General features: G+C 45.8%; 1 protein-coding gene across 3 annotated transcripts in view; it reads left to right on the forward strand.

Annotated features, from left to right (window-relative positions):
* The window catches only part of ELF1 (E74 like ETS transcription factor 1), a 520,762-nt gene that overhangs the window by 154,508 nt on the left and 339,469 nt on the right, over positions 1 to 26,785 (forward strand). The window lies entirely within an intron of this gene.

Consider the following 26,785-nt stretch of genomic DNA (forward strand, 5'->3'; position numbering starts at 1 on the left):
CATAACAACATGGCAACAGAAAAGACCATATGGCCTATGTAATCTGCCCATCTACATTAAATTACTCAGCTCTGGCTGTTCCATGCATCTATTACCCTCTGTATAACAAAAAAAAAAAAAAAATCAGATTACTCCTGGGTCTACCCCCTTTCACCCACATTCAATGACCTCTCCTTCCAGAGGAGAAGGGCCTGCTTCATGTGCATTACTATCTTGGAGGTATTTAAATGTTTATATCATATTTCCCCTGTCCCTTTATTCCTCTAGGGGTTATACATGTTTAGATCTTTAAATCTATTCTTATATGCTTTAGAATGAAGACTACTGATCATTTTAGTAGCTACCACCTGGACAGATTCCATCCAGTTTGTCCTGTTGAAGGTGCAGTCTCCAGAATTGTATACAGTATTCCAAATGAGGTCTCATCATGGAGTTATACAGGGGCAATAACAACTTTTTTTCTGCTGACCATTCCTTTCCCTATGCACCCAAACATCTTTCTGGCTTTTGCCATCACCTTATCCACCTGTTATATGCCTTGAAATGATCAGATATGATCACACCCATATTCTGCTCTTATTTCATGTTCAGAAGAATTTCACCTCCCTATACTGTACTGCCCCCTTGTTTTTTTGTAGCCCAACTGCGTGACCCTTCATTTTTTAGTATTAAATCTTAGCTGCCAGCCTCTAGACCAGTTTTTCCCAACTAGTGTGCCTTCAATCTTGATTAGATATGCCATGGAAAAGTCACCACTGCCTGATTCTCAGATCTAGATCAGCACCCTGGCTCTGCTCTCAGCACCTCACAGAAACAAGAGACACCAGCAATGGCACAGGATGCTGGAGATCCTTCAGTTTGTGGGCACATCTAAGGAAGTAGTTGCCGTTCTAGTCCACGATATCTTCAAGGACTTGGTTGGCAGGCTCTGGGAACATCCCATCTAGGTCCTTCCGGTAAACAGGAAGACCAGCGCCATACACCTGGTACAACCATCTGCAGGTTTTGAGAGGCGCCACCTACCATACCAATCAGTGGTGGTGGAGTCCTCCCTTAAAAAAGTGAAAAAGTCTTGCACCTGTGCTTCTGCTCCCCAGGCCGTGAGCACAAGGCCCTGGATTCCCTGAGCCATAAAGTCTTCCAGGTATCTATGTTTGCAGCCCACATTGCTTGCTACAACTATATATGGGCCAATATTCCAGAAACCTCTGGAAACAGCTGCAGGAGTTGCAGACCACTTCCCTCAATAACTCCAGAAGGACCACCTGAAAGTTGTGCAGCAGGGATTAGAATGCAATAAGCATAAAGTTAGGTCTGCATGTGATGTGTTTGAGACAGCAGCAAGAGTGGCCCCGGCAGGCATTGGGGCTCATCATATGGCATGGTTAAGGGCCTCCGATCTCTGGCCCGAAGTACAAGACCATATTGCTGACCCACCTTGTACCGGAGAGAATCTCTTCAGCAACAAATTCAAGGAGGCAGTAGTGCAACTCAAAGACCATCATGAGACCTTGCAGCATCTCTCGGCTAGCACCTCGGACCCCCAGTCCTTGGGCAAAAGGTCCTCAAGGCAGGGACCTCAATGACCATTTTACTGACCAAGGAAGTACTATTCTTCAGCAGGGAGGACACAGCCTCAAAGGGCCGGTCCGAGGTCTTGTCCTTGGCAACAGTGTGTTCCTAGAACTCAGCGAGCACCGCAGCAGACCCTTGCCACTGGCTTTTAACCTGCTGCGAGGGAGTTTAAGCCAGTCAATGATACAGCTAGTGGGAGGTCGACTCACATCCTTCGCGGACCGTTGGAGAGCCATCATCTCAGATTGGTGGATCCTCTCCATCATCTGCCAGGGGTACAAGTTGAACTTCCAGGAAATACCCCTGAACTCTCCCCTGTGCCCCTCTTGAAGGTCTTCCAAAGATTGGGAAATACTTCTCAAGGAGCTCTCCACCCTCACAATGGCCAGGGCGGTCGAACCTATTTTTCCAATCAATGGGGGAGCGGCTTCTATTCTATGTATTTCCTCATCCCAAAGAGAACAGGAGGTCTTTGCCTGATTCTGGATTTGAGGGCCTTGAACAAATTCCTCATATGGGAAAAGTTCAGGATTGTCGCGCTGGGAGCCCTCATTCCCATCTTACGCTAAGGAGACTAGCTTTGCTTCTTCAATCTACAAGATGCATAATCTCACATAGGGATTGCCCACACCCACTGGTGGTATCTCTGGTTTGTAGTGGACTAGCATCTGTGCCCCGCGTTTTCACAAAATGCCTTGCACCGGTGGCTGCACATCTGCGAAGGCAGTGAGTGCAGGTGTTTCCCTATCTAGACAACTGGCTCATCAAGTGCCCCTCCAGGCAGGGGGTGCTGCAATCCTTGCAGACTACTTATATGGACCTTGGAGACCTTAGGATTTTAAATCAATTACCCCAAGTCCCAGCTGGTCCTGTCCCCGTGCCAGAGCTTTATAGGTGCCAGATTAGACGCAACTCAAGCTCGAGCGTTTTTGCCCAGGAATTGAGTGATCAGCTTGGCTTCTCTGGTGGGGACAGTTTCACGAAGCCACCAGGTCTTGGCATGCACCATGTTACGCTTGCTGGGATACATGGCAGCAACTGTCCATATGCCTTCATATGCACAGGGCGCAGTGGACCCTACAGTCTCAATGATGCCAAGCCATTCAGGACCTTGGGGCACTCATTCAGATCACTGCACTGCTCCAGGTCTCTTTGTCATGGTGGGTAACCCTTCCAAATCTGGAGATTTGAAAGGGTTACCTCTTTGTCGTGGTGGGTAACCCTTCCAAATCTGGAGATTTGGAAGGGTTACCCACCATGACAAAGAGACCTGGTGGGGGTTCCTTTCCAGGCTTCCCGCAATCAAGTTGTGCTCACCACGGATGCTTCTCATTTGGGTTGGGGAGCACATGTAGGGGATCTGCACACCCAGGGTTACTGCTCAGCCCAAGAACGGAGGTGCCGGATCAGTTCCCTAGAGTTACAGGTGATCCGCTGTGCCCTGTGGTCGTTTCAGTATCAACTGGTCGACAAGGTTGTGCTTGTCCAGACCAACAGTCAGGTAGCCATGTGGTAACTCAAGCAGGAAGGAACGGGGTCATTCCAGCTTTGCCAGGACCTGGAACAAACAGCGGGCCACAGACAATCCACACAACTCTTCATTTTGTTCAACAAAAATATGTTGGGAGTTGCTATATCCAAATAGACCATGTCTACTTGGCTCACAGACTGCAACTTTTTCTGCTACACGCAGGCGGTTTCTTCAACTGGGTGGCCATGTGAAGGCTCATTTCATTCGAGCCAAGGCGACTTCGGTGGCTTACTTGCGGGCAGTCCCCGTAGATGAAATTTGCAAAGTAGCAACCAGGAGTTCCCTCCACACTTTTGCTTCACTCGACTGCTTGGACAGAGAAAGTTGACGTGACAACCATTTCAGTCAGTTAGTCTTGCAGAACCTTTTTCGGTAATTAAACCCAACTCTTCCAACCTGATTCCCCTTATTCCGGTTCATGCTCGTTCCCTCTGTTGCCAGCAGCACTAGTTTGTTGTGCCTGTTGGCACCTAGTTAAGTGCTGCGTGTTCGTTGTTCATACAGGAGCAGCCTATAGCTAGGTATTAACCCACATGAGGACTACCATCCTGCTTGTCCTAGGAGAAAGCAGAGTTGCTTACCTGTAACAGGTGTTTTCCTAGGACAGCAGGATATTAGTCCTCAGGAAACCCGCCTCCACTCCATGGAGTTGGATTTCTAATAGTTTATTTTATTTTTCGTGAATTCTATATTACGAGACTGAAGAAGGACCCCGCATTGGCGCGTGGATAGTGGTGTGCTGGGCATGCTCAGTGTGCCAGTCAAAGTTCTAGAAACTTTGACAGACGTTTTCTGTGCTGGACTCCATCTGATGATGTCACTCACATGTGAGGAGTAACATCCTGCTGTCCTAGGAGAACACCTGTTACAGGTAAGCAACTCTGCTTTTTCATTACTTTTACAGCTGCTTTGTTCTCTGCTTTTTCATTACTTTTACAGCTGCTTTGTTCAAAAACCATAGCAACTTCTTTTTCCTCTTAACTTTATTTAACAAAGGATATTTGCCCTTACAACATGTCTCTTTGGTTTTGCCCACTGTTCTACTTCCCATAGATTTTCCCATCCAGCTAATGATTATTTGAGGTACTCCCCCCTCCCCATTTTAATAGTTTTCCTGGAGTCTAGGACCCTCGTCTTTGAATGAACCTTCATCTACTGAAAACATTAACTTTCAGACTCCTAGTCTTATATTTCTTCTCATTCAAATGATCAAATTGCTCTGATTTCAAGGTTTTTTTCCCCCTTTTTTAGTGGTTTTTGTAGAAAAAACATTTTCTTAGCTATTTGCTTTTCTTGTCCCTCTACACATTAATCTCCCAAATCATTCAACCTACAATTAGTTTTCAGGAGATATATTATATATATAATCTAGAAAATGAAATAAGGTTTTCCTAGAAAACGTTCGTATCCTAGCCCAAAATTGGAAAAAAAAATGCCTTTTTCCTATTAAACATGTGTGTCTACTATTAGGAAAAAGGTACTCATACGAATTCTGCAATTCTTTTCTGTCTTGTTTTATTTTTCACCAAAACCGCTTCATTGACCCTCTTGAATGTGATTGGTATTTCTTTATAGAAATGTATAGGTAGATTAAATAGTCTTAAATTTCTTGCTATTTTGGACAAGGCTTTGACACCGAGAGATATACAGTAAATGAGTAGTTCCTGGGTTGTCGTATAGCAGAATTTCTAAAATGTTATTTACTTCTCTAGATCTTTATCTTTGTGAGATTTTAATCTTAAAAAGTCAACATGAATAAGTTGTGAAATAAAATACATTTCAGTTATGACTTGTGCAGTGATAAGTAAATTTGTACATGAACTAATCTTCCTGATGCCCATGAGAATCATCTTCAAATACATGATTCTCCAACAAACAAGGCTCAATTAACTATGACACATGGATGATGTAATCCAATGGCTCTGAATGGACCCGTCTCCCTTAGCTCATAGAGCTTTTGCTTTGCTGAGAATGTGTGGGAGTTCCTTCATGGGCATTGCCTCGTAAACCTTTCTGTGTTTTTTGTCCGAGCTGCAGCACGGATATGTACCCTTCTCTGTTTTTTTTTCTTGGTTATATCTTAAATTAAGAAATATAGAAAAATATCTTTCTCAGACTGTGTTGCCTTGCTGACTTGACAGCCTCCAAAACTGCACTTTTCAGTGCTATCCAAAAAAAACAAACCCCACTGTAAATAAAAAAAATAAAATGTCCATCACCAATCATCATGACAATCAGTATTGAAAGCATGGATTTTATGTATCATTTTAAATACAAACCCTATTTAAATACAAACCCTACTGCCAGCTTTGCATCAGTCCCTGCCTGGTACCTAAATGAGAATGTTGATCAAATTTCTATTAGGAGTGAATTTGACAACACTTCCATAATGGAGACTTCTCAAAACATTTCAAAGTTAAATCCCTCATACTGTTCCTTGAATCCTCGCACCAGCTTTGAGTGCTCTTGTTAATCTATCATTATCCTAAGGTAATCTACCAGCTGTATTGAAGAGAGCCTTTGTAAGACCTCTGTTAAAAAAAAGTGTAGTAATGACATATCTGATCCTAACAATTACCAATCAATTTCTTCATTGTCATTTTTGGCTTAGCTAATTGAAATCATGGTATTTCCCTATCCCAGAGGGCTTACAATCTAAGTTTGTACCTGAGGCAATGGAGGGTAAAGTGACTTGCCCAAAATCACAAGGAGCAACAGGGGACTTGAACCCTGGTCTCCTGGTTCATAGCCTGCTGCTCTAACCACTAGGTTACTCCTCCTCTCACTCAATGCACAATAAAGCTCTGGAATTTGTTGCCAGAGGATGTGGTTAGTGCAGTTAGTGTAGCTGAGTTCAAAAAAGGTTTGGATAAGTTCTTGGAGTAGAAGTCCATTAATGGCTATTAATCAAGTTTACTTAGGGAATAGCCACTGCTATTAACTGCATCATTAGCATGGGATCTTCTTAGTGTTTGGGTAATTACCAGGTTCTTGCGGCCTGGTTTGGCCTCTGTTGGAAACAGGATGCTGGGCTTGATGGATCCTTGGTCTGACCCAGCATGGCAATTTCTTATGTTCTTATTGGAGCAGGTGATAAAATCTGTCCTTCCTGACCAACTGGCTAGGGGTTCTACTCACTGCTTCCCTATTTCCAAGAAATCCGAAGGACTGAGGCTCATTCTGAGTTTACGAAGTCTGAACAAGAATCAGTTAATTTATTTAAAATTGATTTATAACTGTGGGAGAAATTCAAGATGAAGTCTCCTAGGACAAGCAGGATGGAAGTTCTCACATATGGGGACACGGCACGGAAAACTTTTGTCAAAGTTTCTAGAAAATTTGACTGGCACACTGAGCATGCCCAGCATGCCACTAACCACACGTCCACGCGGGATCCCTCTTCAGTCTCTTCCGCGGAGCTGTTGTCTCGCGGATGTGGAGCTTGTGCTATTTTTCTCCTGAAAACTTCCACGATCAAGTTTTCTCTGGTTTTTTCCCAAGCTGGGTTCCTCATCGCCTCCCGGCCTTAGAGGGCATCATGGTAAGTTTCTACATTCCCTGCAGTCAGTCCATTACAGTGCCGTCCTCCGGTGTCCGCAAGCAATCAACTGCTTGTCGGTTGTTTTTCAGTATGGCGGCATCAGGCTTTCGTGATGTCCCCAGTGCCCCCGGACCATGTCGATCACAGATCCCCACGAGGTTCGTGTGTTGTGCCTGGGGGCATCACACGACATCAGGGGGTATCATTTTTGTGACCAGATGACCCCCAAGGGTTGCTGCTCACACCTAGATAAAATGGAGAAGTTGTTTTGCCTCAGGAAGTCTGATCCCTCAGCCTCAGCATCGGGGGCATTGACTCCTCTGGGTAAGCAGGAACCAATGGCCACTGTCCCCGTACTGAATCCATCACCAGATCTCCAGGAGGAATTAGATGCCAGAGACCAGCCTTCCTCTTAACTTTTCTCGTTCCAGGTCTGGATCGGCGCCATCTTCCTCTGTGCAGGGGAAAGACTGGGCCAAGCACCATGCGAAATCTAAGAAGCACCGTCACAAGTCTCCATCTTTGAACAAGACCAAGCTTGGATGGGCACCGGCTCCGGCCGAGATGCCCCAGAAGCGCTCCTGTGCTGAGAAGGCATTGCCCTCCATTGAGGACAGGGGCCAAAGGAGGTCCCCACCGATTCCGGTGCCAGATGTCAGTCTCCCTTGGGGCTCTGAGGGAGACCTGGTCAGGCCGCCTCCTCTTCGAGCTGTCCTGTCTTCGGCAGTTTTTGAGGAGGAGTTAGAATGCAGAGTACAGCTGGCAATTGGCCAAGCTCTACAAAGCATTGAGCTGCCAGCCCATTGAGCCTGCCACCGATGCCGGAGCCTGCACCATTGATGCTGGCACCTCTGCTGGACGCCTGGACACTTCTCCTCAGTGTGCTACCAATGCAGCCCAGGTGCCTTCGATGCCTGTGGAGCACCAGTGCTGCCTCCAGCAGAGACCATTCCCATCGTTGATTCTTCGGATGAGGTAGGTCCATCGAGGCCATGGCATCGCCTCGGTGTCAACCCTGTGGCTGGCATTGCCCGAGGCGCCTCTGTTGCCTTCAATAACCTCTGTGCCTTTTGTACCCTGGGGCTGGGGTACAGTTTGGGCTCACCCACTGGTGTCCCCGGGCGATCTCAGTGATGAGGACGCCCCATATGACCCGTAGGGGAATGATGCCTCCGAGTCCCCTTCTGCTGACTCTGAGGACCTGCCCTCTGAGCTGTTGCCTCTAGAGGAGCAATGCAGGTCCCCTCCCAAGAACTTGACGTTCATGGACTTTGTGCAGCCTATAGAGGAATCCATCCCCTTCCAGTTCCTGGCAGAGGAGGATGCCAGGCACAAGATGCTGGAGGTTCTCCATTTTGTGGATGGAGGTGGTGGCTGCCGCAGTCAATGACATATTTAAGGATTTGTTTGTCTGGCTCTGGGAGCATCCCATTTCGGTGCCCCTTGTGAACAGGAAGACTGATGCTGTGTACCTGGTTCAACCTGCCACAGGGTTTGAGATGCGTCGGCTCTCACACCAGTCTGATGTGGTGGAGTCCACCCTCAAGAAGGCAAAACGTTCTCGTACCCATGCCTCTGCTCCCCCGGGTTGGGAGCACAGGGCAATGGATGCCCTGGGCAGGAAAGTCTTTCAGGGCTCCATGCTGGCTGCCCTCATTGCTTGTTAGCAGTTGTATATGACACAATATTCCCAGAACATCTGGAAGCAGATCTAGGAACTGGTTGAGTGCCTGCCCCAGCAGCTACAGGAGGACTTGCTGAAGGTGGTCCAACAGGGCTTGGAGTGTGACAAACTAAGTCCGGTCCACATATGATGTCTTTGAAATGGTGGCATGAGTGGCTGCTGCATGGCTTGGCTCCATGCCTCTGACCTTCGCTCGGAGGTTCAGGAGAGGATTGTGGACTTACCCTGTACCAGACAGAATCTCTTTGGGGAAAAAATTAAAGATGTGGTGGTCCAGCCAAGGATCATCATGAGACCCTCCAGGACCTTTCAGCCAGCACCTCTGACCCATAGTCCTCCGGCATGAAACCCTCACGGCAAGGGCCGAGGTAGCCCTTTTTACAGTTTGCGGAGGTACTATCCTCTGGTGGCGAGGATGAGGTCTCAGCAGACGAGCCCTAGGATATGCCAAAGGCAACAGTGGGTCCCTAGGACTTAGCCTGAGCCCCAGCAAAGCCCCGCCTTGGGGTTTTGACTGGCTGAGAGGGAGCATAGGCTAGCCTTCCATGCCCTCGATGGCGGACCCTCCGGTCTGAGGCCGGCTATGGTTCTTCGTGGACCATTGGCCAACTGTTACCTCAGACCGGAGGGTCTTATCAATTATTCGTTGGGGATACAGGTTGAACTTTCAGGGTGTCCCTCCAGACTCTCAGCAGTGTCCCCCGTAGGACCCTTCTATGAATCAGGACTTACTCTTGAAGGAGCTTTCTGCCCTTGTAATGTCCAGGGCAGTCGAACTCGATCCACTAAGGCAATGAGGGAACAGCTTCTATTCCAGATATTTCCTGATTCCAAAGAGAACTGGGGGCTTCTGGACTTGAGGGCTTTGAACAATTTCCTGAAATGGAAAAGGTATAAGATGGTCTTGTTGGGCACCCTGATTCCTCTCCTGTGGAAGGGGATTAGCTTTGCTACCTCAACCTAAAAGATGCCTATACCCACATCAGGATTTCCCAGGTCCACAGGAAATACCTCCAGTTTGTGGTGGGCGAAGAACACTTCTAGTATCAAGTGCTACCATTCGGCCTGGCATCTGCGCCCTGAGTCTTCACCAAGTGCCTAGCTGTGGTAGGGGCCTACCTATAGAGAACAAGGGCCCTGACTTTGATTGCCTGGGAAGCTGATAAGAATAGGGGGACTTATATGGTTCAACAGAAACTACCATAAACTTGCTGTTCCTTTCTGCCATCATTTCTATGTTTCTATATGTCCTACCCACCTTTTTTCCCAAGCCACAATTGCACCAGGGCAAATGGTCTCTGCACAGCTTGGATTGCAAGAGAGCCTTAGCCTTCTACCTGGAGTGGACAGCAGGCCACAGGCATTCCACGCAACTCTTCATCTCTTTTGATAGGAATAGATTGGGAGTTGCTGTTAACAAGCAGACACTGTCTAACTGGTTAGTGGACTGCATCTCTTTCTGCTACACTCAGGTGGGACTGCAGATTGGGGGCCATGTCAAGGCTCATTCTTTCAGAGCCATGACGACTTTGGTGGCCCACTTGCATGCGATACACATGGACGAGATCTGCAAGGCTGCGACGTGTCGTCCTTTCCATACTTTCACGCCTCACTACTGTCTGGACAAGGATGGCCGACGCGATAGCAGTTTCAGTTAGTCTGTCCTTCAGAATATCTTTCAGCTGTAGAACCCAACTTTTCCTGTCTAGGGCCCATTGTTTAGGTTCAGGCACATAGTTAGGTGCCTGTTAGTCTTGCTTGTTGTTCGAGAACAGCCTGTAGCTAGGGATTCACCCACATGTGAGGACTACCATCCTGCTTGTCTTAGAGTTGCTTATCTGTAACTGCTGTTCTCCTAGCACAGCAGGATGTTAGTCCTCAAGAAACCCTCCCACCACCTTGTGGAGTTGGGTTTCTCCTAGTTTTTTTTTTTATTTTTTCGTAATTCTATATTACGAGACTGAAGAGGGACCTCGCGTGGACACATGGTTAGTGGCATGCTCAGTGTGCCGGGCTGCATCTGATGATGTCACCCACATATGAGGACTAACATCCAGCTGTCTTAGGAGAACACCTGTTACATGTAAGCAACTCTGCTTTCCCTTCACATCATTTTGCCATTTTTCAAGGCAGGGAAGTGGATGTGTGCCCTAGATCTGAAAGAAGCATATGCCCACATACACATCCATCCCCTCTCACTGTCAGTACAAGGTGCTCCCTTTTGGAATCTCAGCGACACAAAGGGTCTTTACCAAATGTTTAGCTATAGTGGCAGCACATTTTCATTGTCTGGGCATATGTGTCTTCCCTTACCTAGACAATTGGCTGGTTAATCACTTCCCACAGGGGCGTGTTTTCCTCCTTGTAGGAGACAATTCAACTTCTTCAGTCACTGGGCTTCCTAGTAATTTTAGAAAAATTGACCCTGACTTAGTCTCAGAAAATCAAAATCATCTGGGCATGGATAAGCTCTCTACAGAAAAGAGCATTTTTTTCCGACATATCGAGTGGATGTCCTCAGGTCCTTAGCTCGTTAGATAGTATAGATGGATCAGGCAGCAGCCAGAGATGTGCTAGTTGCCCTGGGCCAAAAGGTGGTGGTAGTTCGTTATTTCTCTAACCCACCTTCCCATGCTTGTCTTGCAGTGGGGCTTCCACTTGCAATGGAACCAGTTGATTCAATCCTTGACAACTCTAGTAAATGTCTCACAGGACATGAAAAGAACTCCACTAATGGCTAGATCCATGTATTTTATGGGGAGGCTGTCCTCTCCATCAGGTCACGTTAGTGACAGATGGGTCTACTAAGGGATGGTGAAAGCTCACGAGTCCTTTCTGAACCCAGGAAGCATGGTCATCTTTGGAATGACAGTTTCAAATCAACTGGTTGGAGCTTTGAGCAATCAGACATTTCTTTAGAGCTACTCACATCTCCTCTAGAGGGAGAGTTCTCATCCAAACCGACAACCGAGTAGCATGTTTTATATCAACAAGCAAGCAGGCACAGGATCATGGACCGTTTTCCAAGAGGCCATAAGGATTTAGGAATTAGAGTGCGACTACCAAGCTGTCTTGCAAGTGAACTTCCTTCCAGGGATTTCCAATACATGGTGGATCGTCTTAGCAGAGTGTTTCATCCTTATGTATGGTCCCTGTATCAGTCAATAGGCAAGCAAACTCAGATCCATTCTGTATGCTTTTCTGCCTATCTGGAATGCAGATCTAATGAATGCTTTTCAATTGACCCCGCTAATAACCAGGATCATGCAAAAAGTGCTCAAAGACTGGGAATGCCTGATACTTATTGCACCAATAAGGTCCAGACAAGTGTGGTTCTTGTACCTAGTAAAGTTGGCCATTAAGACTCATCAGGTGAGAGCCATAGCTGTATCAATGGCTCAGGTATGAGCTGTACCTATCGAGGACATCTGCAAAGCTGCCACTTGGTTGTCCATGCACACTACTGCTATCTGGACAATCTATCAAAAAGTGACAGTAAATCTGGGCAAGTAGTTTTGTATAGTCTGTTCACCCAGTTGTCACTCTCCATGGTGAGGTTTGGATTGCCTTATTAGTAAGTGCTCCGCTGCATCCCTCAACGTGGGCATCTCTCAGCTTGGGCATCCCTGCGTATCATGGCTAATTCAGCCCTGCTTGTTAATAGAGAAAGCAATTTTGCTTACCATAAGTGGTGTTCTCCATAGACAGCAGGATGAATTAATCATGCTTACTACCTGCTTACCTCCCTAGAGAGCTGACCAGCTGACTACAGCTTAGCTTTAAAATTGACTGAGAGGCTTATAAGACAATACCTGCATAAGAAGTCCTTCACATGCTCAGTAGAGCAAAATCTCTAGCAGCTAAGATAGAAAGGTCTGTTCAGCGCTGTCTGATGATGTCACCCATGTGTCGTGACTAATATATCTGTAAACAAATGTGCTTTCTGTTACTCCATAATATGGGCTTGTGTTACTCTTAGCTGCATTTTCCTATGCAATTTCTATCACTTTTGGGTGTAGAAAAGAATTGTGTATAATAAGCTCTCTCTGTAGGTAAGCTGTAGCACAGTTCTTCCTATGCCAGTTTGCACATTGACCTGTGAACCTATGACCTACTGTTGTGGCATCACCACCACAGCCTGCTTAATGTATGCCAGCAAGGTTACTGTATATATCCTGTATTCGCTACTGCTGAAGCTGAGCAGCAGCACTCACTGTGATGGATGTAGCATGTTAAAGTGTTAAATCTTTCCAGCTGACACACTCCTGGGCCTATATCAGGAGTCCCATATTTGTTGAATATCTCATATAGGCCTGAGCAGGAGAAACCTGATGCACAGGAACCTAGGATGCAACATTCAGTCACTGAAACTTTTCTTTAATCTGCTTTTCTAGCAGTGGCTCCTAATTTCAACACAGCTAACTTTTAGTTGGCTGTTTTGAAGTGCTACATTCAAGTAAGAATCAGAGTAACCAGAGTAGGGGGCTGGGAATAAAGAGAAAATCAAGATATAGGCTGTAAATATTTTCAACATATCATTGTAATGACATTTGTTATTTTTAAATAGTGCTCATCAGATGACCCAGTGGTTGTTAAGCACATAAACATATTGTAAGCTAGTGGATTCCTGCTTTTGAGAAAGATGCATTGGAGAGGAGGCAGCACTAATATCAGGAGGGAGTAAGAGTGGAATAGAGAGTTGAGTACTGTTCATCTAGGGATAATGTGTAGGCCAGCTGCTGTTCTGTTTTGACAGCACAACTACAGTAGTTGCTACAGCAACATACTTGAGGAAGAACCGAGGATGAGGGCTAGAAGGAAATCAGGGAAAAACATTCAAGGTCAGGAAGTATGGTTACCTGAGCTGTATGTAGGGTACCAAAAGGAAGTGGATCATGATGGACCAGTAGCTGCAGACATGGAGAAAGACTTTGATGTGATATACAGAGTTAAAACACTTTCCCTTCAGTCCTGGGAGCAGTATTCAAACTGTCCATAATTTTACCCACAAACTTTATGCCAATTTTCAAAGAGTGTGCATGCATACTTACACTTTGAAATTTGTCACAGGTACAAAGTACCCACAGACATTTGCAGCTGCTTTTTTGTGCAGTTATTCTTTCCATGGAAAATAATACATTTAAGACAGGATTACATTTTCAGTTCTATTTTCCTCCCCTGACCTAACCCCCCACCCAGAGAATGCCTCCTCTAAATACAGCTAAACGTAGGCATGTTGTGAAACTACACACTTACTTGTAACTGTGTTGTGTGAGAGCGGTCTTTAGACAGCCAGATTTGCTTGCTTACAGATCGATACTCTAAGGCCGCGGTAGAAACAGTGCGGCAGTGTCAGGCGCACCCTCGTTCCCCGCACGCACAGTTCTCTTCACCTACCGCTCGATACTCTCTTCAAATTGCATGCAAATGCATGCCGCGGCTGCGAAGCCTTAGGCAAGCGTTAGGCCTGCACAACCCATTTTACTGTATAGAGCGCCTATACAGTATCCTGGGTTCGCGGGCCTAACGCTTCACAGCCGCGCTGGTATCTTCATTTCAAATGACATTTGAAATGACAGGTACCAGGAAGTGGACAGTTATGTTCCCCGATGCTCGGCAAACTTTCCCCCAGCCCCCGCTCACCTGCCCTGGCCCCGTCCGGTCTCCGGTGCAGCCCCAGTCCTGTCCCCTCCTCCCGAAGCAAAAAAAAAAAAAAATGAAAAAGTAGCAAGGCTCGGGCCTGCTACGGTAGTCCCTTCTCCTCTCCTCCCGATTTCGGCGCACAAGGCAGCCGGGTGGGCGTGCATTCATCCAAGCAGAGGGAGCCGGCGGCGAAAGCGGCCTCCGGCTCCCTCTGGATGAATGCACGGCCCCCACTGGCAGTGAATGAATGCCCGTGCGATTTCGGCGCTCAAGGCGGCCATTCATCCAGGCAGAGGGAGCCGGCGGCGAAAGCGGCCTCCGGCTCCCTCTGCCTGGATGAATGCACGGCCCCCGCCGGCAGTGAATGAATGCCCGTGCGATTTCGGCGCTCAAGGCGTGACGTCACGACATGTGACTGCCTTGAGCGCCGAAATCGCACGGGCATTCATTCACTGCCGGCGGGGGCCGTGCATTCATCCAGGCAGAGGGAGCCGGAGGCTGCTTTCGCCGCCGGCTCCCTCTGCCTGGATGAATGCACGCCCACCCGGCCGCGGCCTGGATCGAACATGCTCCCACCGCCGCCTGGATCCAACATGCGCCCACCCGCTCGCCGGCTCCTGCCGCTGCCGCCTGGATGAACGGGCGCCCATCCGCCCGGCTCCCGCCGCCACCTCGATGACTGCACGCCTGGGGGATTCGGAAAGTGACAGGAAAGTGACAGGTATTTATACATATATATATAAACAACTTACGCTGCAATGTTTTTTACACTTTACTCCCTTTGGTTTTACCCCCATTTTTTACACTTTATTCCCGTTTTAATTTTCGAACACCACACTAACACCAAGTAGAGGGTAGGCGGTAAACTAACAGGTTAAGGACGCGGCAAAATAGCAGGTTACAAAGGAGATAATCTGAGCGCGCGTCACAGTATCGGAGGGGAATAGCTAATTCCTTCATTATACAGCTAATCCGTTCATTTACATGTCATATACATGCTGCGTGCGGAAAGGGTTATGCGTCTGTTTTAAGAAGCGCTAAGGACGTGTGAAACTGGAGACTGTATCGCTGGATCGCCTTGCGCGTCCGAATTGTGCGCTCCCAGCACGTTACAGACGGGAAATCTTCAACCGCACGTTACAGTATCGACCTGTTAATTAGCTATTGACACACTTAAATGGCTTGAAAATTGTCCTCCTAGTGCTGTGCTACTTGATTGTGCATTGTTTTTGAGGTTTGTATGTTAAGACTGCTCCAGTATTAAACAGGTGAGATCCACTGTCCTGAGAGTGAAGAAGTGGCAGTTCGTATGTTTAATTTTGTCCTTTGACTACACTACAGTAAAATTGTTAAAAATATTGATGTTGGAATAAAGGCTAAGAATCGAGAGGAAATTCTACTGTAAGGTTTAATTGTCCCTATTTAGGGTGGGGGGGGGGGGGGACAGGACTGCAACTGCACTTAGGGGGCCGATGCAATATTAAATGCGGAAAGCAGGCTCTGACTTTTCAGCGCTCGCTTTCTTAACATGTGCATGGCGCCTGCAAGGGGGGCACCATGCAATAAACAAATTAGGGGGTCGCGCTAGCAACGAGGTGCTAGGGTCGCTTGTGCGACCTTAGCGCCTCCTTGCTAACACGACCTCGCAGTTACCGGTGGTCTGCTGGTTATGAACACTGATGCCGAGCATATTGGCGTCTGACTTTAATGCGGCCGGCTGAGGTTATTTATTTATTTATTTATTACTTTTAAAGAAGTACAGAAAAGCAAGTTTTTTTGCTTTTCTGTACTTTTTTCAATGCGCTCAGCTATTAACACCTGCTCCAGGCAGGCATTAACAGCTGAGCAATAAATGTGCGTCTGAGACACTCATTTATTTTTTTTTTTGCAATTGGAGTGAATGAGTAATCGCATCATTCACATGCATTTGAATGTGATGAGCGCTATCTCATTCACTCCGCGGTCGGATGCGTGTTAAATAGGCGCTAATTCCCCTATTGCATTAGGGGGTGGATTAGAGCCTATTTAACCTGCGTCCGACAACGGGTTAAACAGTGCACTCGGCTGAGCGCACTGTATTGTATTGGCCCCTTAATGAGAGAGCATCATTCTTGGGGTAAGTTTCATGAAGTATAGGGATGAAGTGTATAAGAATGAATGGTTTTGTTGTGAATGGTAAGATAGGAAATGCATAAGGTAAAAAGATCTTATTTTGAGAGTAGATCTCAGGAAATGTAAGGCAGTGCTGCTTTGATGTGGAAAATCTCATTATAGTGATAATTACATGCAAGATTGGTTTGAAGTTCTCATTTTGGGGTTGGGCAGCTATCTGTGAAATAAAGTTTTTCTTCCTCCCTCCCCCCCTCCCCCCAGGACTGTACTGTAAAGTTGATCATTTGTAAGATTTCTGGTTTTGTTTTTTTTTTCATTTTTGTAGCATACATTTTCCTGTAGATAAGCAGCATGAATTAGCCATGCTGTCTGGGGATGTCCTCCGGGTGGCTAGGTGGCTGAGATCTCTTAGAACAGTCTTTTAGTGCAGTATACCTGCTTGGATCCTCCCCTGCTTACCCCATCCGCCTCAGTCCGTTTTTGTCCTTGCACCTGACTGCACGTGGAACTCTTCACTCTCCTCAGCGAACACTTCATCGAAGTAAAAAAAAAAAAAAAAGTTTAAAAACAGAAAATCTGTGGAGAAAAGGTGTTTTTCATCTTTGCCTTGTACTTCTTCACACTTTACTCGACATGCTGCGCCACCGGCGACCTGTAGAGAATATGGATGCATGTCCCCCCACGTCCAAAGACAGAGAGCTGCCAAGATATCAAAATTGAGAGAAGCGGCATTGGGCTAGTATGCCCCTTCAGAGGAGTCAATGCGGTCCTCCCCAGGCCCGCTCCCCAGGGCCGCTTCAGTGGGGCCTTCCGGTTCGTCCGGTCCGGCGCCAAAGCGAGTAACAACAGCGCCGACGCACGACGCAGGAGATGCGTTGAGGGCGTTGACGGCACCGAAGACAACACCTGCACTGAGTGGCGTTGGGGCTCCAATGCATCACCGATGCGTCTGACTCAGGAAGCCGGCCCCATGCTGTACAATGCTTTGGGCTCGAAGTATAAGCATAGAACATCCATGCTCCAAACAAGTCGGCGCCGACGCCATCGACGCGCTCACTGGCTAAGACACCTAAGAAGCGCATTTCAGGACACAAAAGGCCCAGAGAACCTTCCCCTCTCCTGGTCGTAGATTTGGACGTGGCACCCTCCTCACCGGCCTCCTCGCATGCTTCCTCGACTTCAAGAAGATCGGGCCTTCAAGAGCCTTCACAAAAGAGGCACAAGAGGCTCCTCACGCCTTTACCCAGAGGTCCGAACACTGACATACTGCTAGCTGCGATACCCCCTAGGGCTCCTCCCAGGGATCCGGCACCTCCACCCACCGAGCCACATGGACAGCCTCTGCCAGCCCCTCAAGTCACCTTGGCCTCGCAGGCGATGTCCCAAATTTCTCTCATCCTGTCTGTTTCTCACCACAGTGGAGCAGCAAAGTGGACATCCGGCAGAAACACCGTTGGAAGCTCCCCCGTCCCCGCAGGACAGCCTCATGCCTTCCCCTGGCCAACCTCTGCCATCTCCTCCTCCTGAGGATCTGTTCCCCTAACCGTCCACATCACCGGGATTCTCCACAGGGTATCCCTCTGATCTGCCGGAGGAACAACCTGAGCCAGTCTTTCCTCTGGAAGACTTGTCTTATTCAGAGTTTCTGGAGAAGGTGGGGCAATGCCTCAATGTCGAGACAAGGAAAGTCCCTGACCCAAGAGCAGATGTCATGGGCAGCCTTAAGATTTTTGAGTCTCCTGCGGAGCCCACGGCCTTACCCACTCACGAGGTATTAGATTCAGTCATGGCCAGGGCCTGGGAAACTCCCTTTGCGGGCCCATCAACCTCACGAAAGATTGACCTCAAATTTCGTATGAGGCAATCCCTGTACCACTCTGCAGTACAGCTTCCTCACACTTCTGTAGTCATAGAGTCCACCCTGCAGAGAGCTAAAAAATCTCACCTTCATTCAAACAGTCCTCCGGGGAAGGATTTTAAGTATCTAGATGACTTCGGAAAGAAGGCCTTTCAGTCCGGGATGCTTAATGCAAAAATCCAGCAACACCAATTTTACATTATGCAATATGTATATGAGTGTCTGCAGTTGTTGAAGCCTTTACTTCAAGAGGCGTCCCCGGACCATCAACCCCCGGAAGAATTTCACAATATGGAGGAGGGCTTGAGGCATCTCTTGCGAACTGTATACAAGGGATTTGAGATGTCGGCCAAGTCCACGGCCAATGCCATCGTGGCCCGAGGTCTTGGATGGCTGTGAGCCAGTGCCATCTGCAAGGATGTTCATGTAAAGCTCGCAGACCTACCTCATCTCCCAGATAACCTTTTTGGGGACAAATTTAGGGAAACGGTAGCCTAGCTCAAAGAGCAGAAGATAGCAGTAATGTCCTTGGCTTCTCCTGCAGATACGACTTCCTCGAGGCGGTATTTCCCATCATACTGCAAACCCTATTACAAGCGACGACCGTACAGACCATACCTGGCCTTGCGGCCTCCACAATACACTCCGTCTCACCCTCATTCTTCCCAGCAACAGGGGGCTCGGCAACGCCAGTGTGCTCCCAGACAACCTCTGCCATCTCAGGATCCCAACCCCCCTATGCCTTCCCAGGGTTTTTAAGGTGAAGAAACCCACCGTTACCGTTCCCGGTGGGGGGCAGGCTCTCCCATTTTCTTCAGGCATGGAAGGCCATCACATCCGACCTCTGGGTTCTACGTATTATACAGGAGGGCTACTCCCTCAATTTTCACTTCTCCCCTTCCACTCCACACCTGGTGCACCAGAAACACCTGTCGGCACATTGCAGTCAACTGCACCTGGAGATCAACAGCTTACTTCAGTAACAGTGCATCCGTGAACTGCCTGCAACGCAGTTCCACCAGAGCTTCTATTTCCAATACTTCTTCATACCCAAGACGTCGGGAGGGTTACGTCCCATCCTAGACCTTCGAGCTCTCAACAGATACTTGGAATTTTTGGTGGGATCAGCCTTCAGGCCCCTTCGAGGCCTGTCCCTCCGTTTGTTAACCTTGAAGATGGTGTTCTTGCTGGCTGTGTGTTCAGCACGCCGCATCTCAGAGCTACAAGCACTATCCTGTCGTGATCCATTTCTCAGAATCACTCCAGAGGCTATCCATCTTCGCACAGTTCCATCCTTTTTACCCAAAGTGGTCTCTCACTTTCACCTCAACCAGACCATATCCTTGCCTACCACGGAAGGTTTGAAGAAGTCGGAGGAAGGTCGAATGCTACGCCATCTCGACATCGGCAGACTGCTGTCCAGATACCTGGAAATGTCAGAAGCAGTACGAAAGACGGACCACCTGTTCGTCCTGCACAGCGGGAAGAAGCAAGGGGAAGCGGCCTCACGGCCAACCATCGCCCGCTGGATTAAAGAAGTTATCAAGGCAGCCTACATAGAGGCGGGAAAACCACCGCCTCTACAGGTCAAGGCTCATTCTACCAGAGCACAATCGGCCTCTGGGGCAGAAGCTAAGCTGCTGTCGCCTGCAGAGATATGTAAAGCGGCGACGTGGTCCTCCCTCCATACCTTCTCCAGATTCTACCGTCTGGACGTCCAGGCCAGGGAGGACACAGCATTTGCGAGAGTAATCCTAAACTGTCCTCGGGCAGCCTCCCGCCCAGTCCGGGAGTAGCTTTTGTACATCCCACTTGTTTTGAGTCCATCTGCTACATGCTAGGAAATGTTGAGATTACTTACCTGATAATCTCCTTTTCCTTAGTGTATGCAGATGGACTCAGCATCCCGCCCGGCTGCCGGTATACATGGGGATTCACCGACTCACGGTAAGCCATGTTTTCTTATATAGGGCATCCACCCTGCTGGGTGTCAACGCCTTCCGGCTGAGTACACTGGCGGTCTCCAGCTACCATCAATTGGTCAGGGTAATCCTGCTGATTAATCGATCGGTCAGTCACACATACATCCATAAAAGCTTTTGCAAGGAAGATTTCTGATTTGCTGCACTTCTTGTGGGGGTATATGTACCCGTGCTGACGTCAGATCCGTCTCCAACTGCTAGCACGAGCACACTATACCCACTTGTTTTGAGTCCATCTGCATACACTAAGGAAAAGGAGATTATCAGGTAAGTAATCTCAACATTCTGTGTCCAGTCTAGTCCCTGCAGCATAACTTCTAAAGGAATTAAGTGCCACATGTGGAAGGGATTTCATTATATCACCTGGGCCAAGAAGTTCAGTCTCCCCCCATCTAAAGGACCCACAGGGACATGCAGCTAGGGGAGAAATATGCCCGTGGAGACATTCCCAGAAATAAATTTTTTGTGTGCTCTTAGAAAACAGTAAAATCCTTCAAAAAAGGGTTACATATACATACACACAGTGTGTGTATGTATATATACAGGGAGATTCACTCGAAAGAGGCCCCAAATATTCTGTTGTAACTTCTGTTACGGTGAAGCAATCTGAACCAAAAAAATACGCTACATACCTTGATGTATGTGTAATCTTTTGCATTACATGCGATGCTGGAAGTGATGACTATTTTCCGCCAGACACATTTCGACGCGGTGCTCCATGTTCCTGAACGTGTCTGCGAGCATATCGGGGGGGGGGGGGGGGAGGGGGGAATAGCAGCAATTTCACATTGGATGTTTTCCATCAAATCTTCCACAGTGTGGGGCTTGTTCCGATAGACTTTTCCTTTGAGCATACCCCAAAGGAAGAAGTCTGGTGGTGTCAGATCCGTCGACTGTGGTGGCCAAAGCCCCTTTGAAATTACCCTGTTGCCAAAATAGGACTCAATTTCTGCTATGCTCTTTGCCGATGTGTAACACTTTGCTCCTTCTCGCAAACGGAGGTTAAACATAAGAACATAAGAAAATGCCATACTGGGTCAGACCCAGCATCCTGTTTCCAACAGTGGCCAATCCAGGCCATAAGAACTTGGCAAGTACCCAAAAACTAAGTCTATTCCATTTTGCCATTGCTAATGGCAGTGGCTATTCTCTAAGTGAACTTAATAGCGCCTACCTCATTTCTTCAACGCGGGGGCATCCCGGCTTGTTCAAAGCTCCATATACTGAGGAGCGCATTGTACATGGTTCCGTTCAGATTGCTTCATCCTAGTGAGAGTTATTACAGAATCTTCGGGGCCTCTTTCAAGTGAATCACCCTATATATAGCAAGAGAGATGTCTGTGTGTGTAAATAATTTTAGATTACATGGGATCTATATATATGTATTTGTGTGTGTATGTATGTGGGGGAGCAATTTTCACTGGCCCATGTAGTTGCAAAGTATACACGCATACCTTGTAGCTAACTTGCAAAGTATGCACAATAAAAGCATCCATGTACTTGCACCTTCGGTTTGTTTGAGCTCCAGGAGGGGAATTAGCACATCAATTTTTTTAAATCAAATGTCTTTGGGAGGTTTCTCCCCCCAATCTAAATACCTCCAGAGACATCTGTTTACAATCCTGCTAAAAGCATGCTGGTGAAGTCCATATGTGCTTATAGCTAGGCAGGAGAGCACTTTCCAGACTTGGCCAGTTTACCTCGGTATATTCTTTGGAAAATTGCTACTCGGATGCTACAGATTCAGGTGTGGTTTGTAATCTGCTTCACAATGGACTTTAATTCACTTCTTCAAAACCCTTACATGTTTTGATGTCCTCTCTCATTTATAGCTGAACTCTTCTTTATTGGTGGAACTGACTGTTATAGATCTGATTACATAATTTTTTTGTTAATGTATTGGTTTTTATTCTCCTAAACAAGCAGGCATGTAACCACTATGCAATACATTGTCCCTTTTTGGCAAATGATTGGGATCTTTTAATTAAGTGATTTTTATTTTAAAAGCATATGAGGTGATAACAGCCAGAAATCAAATAAGGGGAGCGGGGGAGTCCTGTGAATTCTCCTCTAATCTCATGAGTTCTTGGCTTGCTGTTTCATTTAGCCTGTAGTAGTAATAGCAGAATTCCCTTAGTTTTTATTCAAACCCCCAGCCTCCCACTACCCTTTGAGCATTGCTTGATGGTCTCGTGTATGCACAGACCTCCTGCAAACAGAAAAAAATTGTCTGCAAAACAATAGAGCTTCTTGCTGGAGAAGTAGGAGCCAAGCACAGAAGTACATGTAATAAACAGACACTGGCAGTCTTTCAGAAATAAAGTGTATGTGTGTATGAACTTTGACTACAAATCACAAAAGATTGTTTCAGACTCATGTGAACTTTGAAAAAATAAAATCTAAGCAATTGTTTTCAACTGTTGTAACTTTTTTTCCTCTACTTTTTACTTACCTAAGATTTTGTACAAAGTACTATCTTATACATGGAAACATCTCTATGATCTAGTTGTACAACATAGTGAAGAATTCAGATACATGAATCTTTGTGGTGGGAACCAGCTACCTTCTGTTTTCCAGTTTCTGTTTATTAAATCACTTTATTCTTTTCTACTGTATCGCCTTATTCTTATATATTAATGCTATTCTGTCATAGCGACCTTAAATGTATTAGATGGAATGTTTGGCTCAACTAATCAGAATTGGTTTTTAGTTATCATTAACACAGAATCCCACTGATAGCGCAATTTGCGTGGTTCCCAGAGAGCGGGGAGGAATGGAAAGAAATACAACTGAATTTTCTGGTTTAAAAGCGGCCATGCCTTTGACAGTAGTCGTCATATGATAGCTTAAGCCTCATCTTTAAATACCCAATCTGTGGGCTCTGTCACTTTGTGTAGGTATACGACTTCAGCAGTTCTGAGAGATGGTGCAGTTTTATTATCAAGTGAGACGTGAGCACAGTATATGATCTGGTTTTTGTGCACATTCTCTTCAGTCAGGTGTTGTCCAGATCTTAATGTTCCTAGTGGTGAATCCCTGTTTTGACTTTTCTTTAATGTAACCCCTGAAATAGGTGATATTTGGTAAGCAAAATGCTGTTTGTGAACAAGTGTTTGAACCTGGATAGCAAAGCACATGGCAGAGGTTATGAGAGGATTTGGTTAGTTCTTGGCACTGGATCTAGTTCCCTCCCTGAAATAAAGTAAATACACCATGGGACCATCCTGAAAAGGCTCTTTTGATGTTGGCCAGGTGGTGCCTTTTGACATATCTGCTGCCTTCTATGGAGGCTCATAACATTCTGTGAATACTCTCATCTTTAAACCATGAAGATTCTGAAGTATCTTCCCAATCTGTGACTCCACTCCAGTAGGAGTTTCTGGAGCCGATTAACTCATTTCTCTCTCCCTGCTATAATGGCTGCCCATTAGCTTCTTGCTGAAGAGTAAAAGGAAGTGAGTGGAGGCAATGCCAGGAAGTATTGATGGAAACCCCTCCCTAAATGTGACAGTAAGTGCAAATCTCACATCTAATGGGATAAACCATTCAGGCTGATTCTGTAAAGTGTGCTTGGCCGAGCACACTGTTTAGCACACAGTTGGCTGCGTGTTTTCTACGTGCGTCTATTACCCCTTATACTGTAAGGGGTTTAGTGCGTTGAAAACGTGCTGCCAAACCTCCTGGAAACTAATAGCACTCATCACATGCAAATGCATGTTGATGAGGCTATTAGTCACTCAGGATACCGAAAGTAAAATGTGTGGCTAGTCCGCACATTTTATGCACAGAAATTAACACCTGCCCAAGGGCAGGCGATTATTTATGAGCAGCTCGAAAAAGTGTACAGAAAAGCAGAAAATACTGCTTTTCTGTACATTCTCCTACTTATTATCTTAGCAATATTAAGTTGGAGGAACCAAAAATATAGCAAATAAAGGTAAATATTAAAAAAATGTGCCGGCTGGTCTGGTTAGAACAGACACTCATTTTTAACGGCATCCATTTCCCTAACCGATGGCTGTCAGTGGGTTTGGAAAACAGACGCTCGTAAAATTTAGCGTCTGTTTCCTGAATCCGCTGATAGAGCCACCTCTCCTGGGCCAAGGAGGCGCTAGGAATGCATAATCATCCCTAGCCCCTCCTTTTAGCACGACACCTCATTTTAAATACAGGATTGGGAGCCCAGGAGAGATGGCTGGGCGCGCGTTGTGAGAGCAGGTGCTCAACACGGAGCACCTGTTCTCCCGCGTTTCTTACTGAATTGGCCTGTTTCTGTTCTGTTGCCGTATATGCACTGTTTAAATATGTGGCCAGTTTTGCCTTTTTCTTGTTATCCTTTTACTGTAACTGACAGAGGGACTGTGGTGCTATTGATCACATGGAAAGAAACTGATTCTAATAGTCATTGCATTTCTTTTAATTTCAGTTCTAGAGCATTGCACTAGACATTTATGCAATTTGTTTTGTGAATGTAATGGTTTACAGGTAAAAGCTTATATGCTATCTGTCTATATATACATGTGTGTGCGTAGTTTATTGGGAACCCTTGGCTCTACCCTAAATACATTACTCCTGCTTAGAACAGGAACGAGTCTGAGCAGCCTCCATTTTACCCTCATCACTCCAATTATTTTATTTGGAGGAAGAAAGATTTAAAATTTTTAGCCTTTTATGGAAAATCATGGGGCTGGCCTGTAATGCAAGCTTTCCTTTTCCTCTTATCAATTTCTGTTGGAACAGAATCTTAAAAAGGTCCCGGGACTTGTTTGTAAATTTTCTAAATTTTGGTGTCATTTCTCAGTGCTTTTAAAAAAGACAATGAGTTGATGGCTGCAGCATATTGAACTACTTGGTGGTCATTTTTTCTCTTATTTGCTGCATCTTACTGGATTTTAAATCATTAAAAAGTTATTATCTCCCTCCTGTTCGCTGAAAAAGCAGAGGGAGGCTCAGGGAGCAAAAAACCATTTAGTTGCCTATTTTACTATTCCACACCTCATGCTGCTTCCACTGGTTTGTAAACTATCTGCTGGCAGGAGTATGGAGCCAGTATTCTGTTGAAAAATGGGTAAAATAATTTTTTAACAACCTATATTCACTACCTTTTTTCACAGATCAAGAGATTAAATTGAAATCTTAGGTACATTTTTAAACTAATCAGAAGCAAGTTTTCCTGATGAACCTACCAAACACTTTAAAGTACCAAAAGTACTGTCTGTTGGCTGTAATAGTTTAATTATTTCTTACCTACAATACTGTTGTGCTAAGGTGGGTTTCTTATACAGCCAGAAACAGAGAAAGTAGCTACCTAGAGATACAGAGGGCACTGTAAATAAAACCCCAGAGAAGCGAAAGGAGATGTCATTTTTAAGAAATAGAAGCACATAGAACAGAAGGCTGCAGGGAATTGTAATCCCAGGGAGACTTAACCTATAAACAGTCAGGATGAAGGAACCAATAGATTTGGAAAATAGCATTAATTGGGGGATTCAGGTAAGGATAGCTAAAGGAGAGCAGAATCTTTCCAGGGGAGGAGACTGCCAGAGAGGCAGAGTACTCTCAGAGGCAGAGAGCTACAATTCCAGGTGTACATATCTCTGAAAGAAGACTGGACAGGTTCCATATTAGGGGCAGTAGCATAACAGGAGACAGTAAAGAAGTGTGTTTTTGTTTGCTGCATAGGGTTTATGTCAGCATGTGTTTTAAACATCTGCTGTATAGATCTGAAGTGATCCTGATGTCTCAGGAAGTGGAATGTGTTGTCATCTGTGAAGGTGCAAATACCGAAGGAAAATAGATGCTTAGCTTAAGATGTTTTTGGGTGATGCAGCAGGTGTTTGGAGCAGGTCACAAGTACTTGTCACATTTGGTTACTTTTGCAGCTTGTGATATATTTTACCGAACCAACAAAAACAATTTTCACATATAGATCATATTATATATGTGCTTACACAACTTCCAAGGATGCCTTTTCAGATATCTCTGCAAACTAATCAGCATTTAAAATAGTACTAATCAGCATTAGTCAGAAATAAATATTAACAAGCAAGCCTAGAAAATTCAGGCATCTGGGAGACCCAACTGTAGGGATGGCATCCTGAATATGTTTTTAATACCCAAGATTCTTTGTAATTTTTTAAACATTTTATTAAAGTAACCTTAAGAATTATCCCAAAATAGCGGTATATAACATGAGTTTTCAAAATTAACATAGGCCACATATGAAGAAGAGATCTATGTGATCTTGAAAACTTATTATGATTATCCTCATCTTTGGATAAATCTAATGGTAAATTCAGTAAAAGTATAACCTGCAGCAAAACCAGTTTTCTCTGTAAACAGTATTGTGACCACAGATTTATTATTGCCATGGGAAGGTTTATGTATTTCTTTCTGACTTTGTCTTGAATATTTGTCCAGACATTTGTTTTTAATAATATGCAATTAAAGTCCATTTTGCCAGACTAATTTTCAGTTGTCTGCTGAGTCTTCTATGGAAATGAACTATTTAATTGTATTTCTATTGTATATACCATTCTTAGAGAACTGGAAAATAAAGCAAGAGCTCACCGGGCACATCCCCTTCCCTTTTTATCATTTTTCCTTTTCACTTTGTAATATATTAAAATCATGATAGCACTGCAGAAATGTTTGATATACAGTAGCTTGTATAAAGTATTGTAGTTACTGTGTTAGTCTGCTTGAGTATGTAGAAGAAAGGGTGAACAAACAGGTTGTGAGGAAACAATGGCCCTTTCAACTGTAAAGTTGCACTGTATCCACCACCTCTGTCAACCTCCCCCAATCCCTTTAAAGAGCTGTAATGATATATACAAACAATCTAAGGCCTGGCTAACTC

Source organism: Rhinatrema bivittatum, chromosome 5 (genome assembly GCF_901001135.1).
Source record: "Rhinatrema bivittatum chromosome 5, aRhiBiv1.1, whole genome shotgun sequence".
Lineage (NCBI taxonomy): Eukaryota > Metazoa > Chordata > Amphibia > Gymnophiona > Rhinatrematidae > Rhinatrema > Rhinatrema bivittatum.